This window comes from Micromys minutus, assembly GCF_963924665.1.
Source record: "Micromys minutus genome assembly, chromosome: 31".
NCBI classification, from domain to species: domain Eukaryota; kingdom Metazoa; phylum Chordata; class Mammalia; order Rodentia; family Muridae; genus Micromys; species Micromys minutus.
The window spans coordinates 996182-997426 of NC_137966.1; the positions used below are offsets into that span (position 1 = coordinate 996182).

The 1245-nt window shown below is 42.7% G+C and overlaps 1 pseudogene across 1 annotated transcript; it reads left to right on the forward strand.

The window, feature by feature from the left end:
- The first annotated feature begins 229 nt into the window (after nt 1-229).
- Nucleotides 230-836, forward strand: LOC308440347 (large ribosomal subunit protein uL13-like; annotated as a pseudogene). The gene has a single exon. The product of its transcript is annotated as a large ribosomal subunit protein uL13-like (transcript).
- Nucleotides 837-1245: the final 409 nt, after the last annotated feature.

The following is a 1245-nucleotide window of genomic DNA, read 5'->3' on the forward strand; positions in this document are numbered from 1 at the left end:
TATCTCAGTGATAGTTTGCTTAGCATATAAAAGGATCTAGGGTTAATTTATAGAATGCACACATTTCAGTACACACACAGAGACACAGACACACAGACATAGACAGACAAGACAGACAGACAGATATACACATCATTTTTTTATACCCTAACTTTAACTCAACCAGAATTTTTTCTTATAATTATTTGTATCAGAAACAGTATTGTGCTTTCCCAGGCGGCTGCCAAAGATGGCGGAGGGGCAGGTTCTAATACTGGATGGCCGAGGCCATCTTCTGGGCCTCCTGGTGGCCACTGTGGCCAAGCAGGTACTGCTGGGCCGGAAGGTGGTGGTTGTGCAATGTAAGGGTATCAACATATCTGGAAATTTCTACAGAAACAAGTTGAAATATCTACCCTTCCTCCAAAAGTGGATGAACACCAACCCCTCTCGAAGCCCCTACCACTTCCGAGCTCTGAGCCGCAGTTTTTGGTGCACTGTGCGAGGCATGCTGCCCCACAAGACCAAAAGAGGCCAGGCTGCCCTGGAACGCCTTAAGGTGTTGGATGGGATCCCTCCACTCTATAACAAGAAAAAGCGCATGTTGGTTGCCCTCAAGGTTGTGCGGCTGAAGCCTACCAGAAAGTTTGTTTACCTGGGTCATCTGGCTCATGAGGTCAGGTGGAAGTACCAGGCAGTGACCGCCACTCTAGAGGAGAAACAGAAGGAAAAAGGCCAAGAACCACTATCGGAAGAAGAAGCATCTCTTGAGGCTACGGAAACAGACAGAAACGATTGTGGAGAAGAAAATCTGCAAGTTCACAGAGGTCCTCAAGACCAATGGACTACTGGTGTGAACCCAATAAGACTGTTTATGCCTCAAAAAAAAAAAAAAAAAAAAAAAAAAAAAAAAAAAAAAAAAAAAAAGAAGCAGTATTGTATTGATGGCTGCTATCATTATGAAACATTCTAAAAGAAATTAAGGATTTTCTAGAATTCAATGAAAACAAAAACACAACATGCCCAAACCTATGGGAAGCAATGAAAGCAGTACTGAGAGGAAAACTCATAGCCCTGAGCACTTCCAAAAAGAAACTGGAGAGAGCATACATCAGCAACTTGACAGCACAGCTAAGAGCTCAAGAACAAAAGGAAGCAGATACACCCAAGAGGAGTAGACGGCAAGAAATAATCAAAATTAGGGCAGAAATAGACCAAATAGAAATAAAAAGAACCATCAAAAGAATCAACAAAACCAATAGCTGG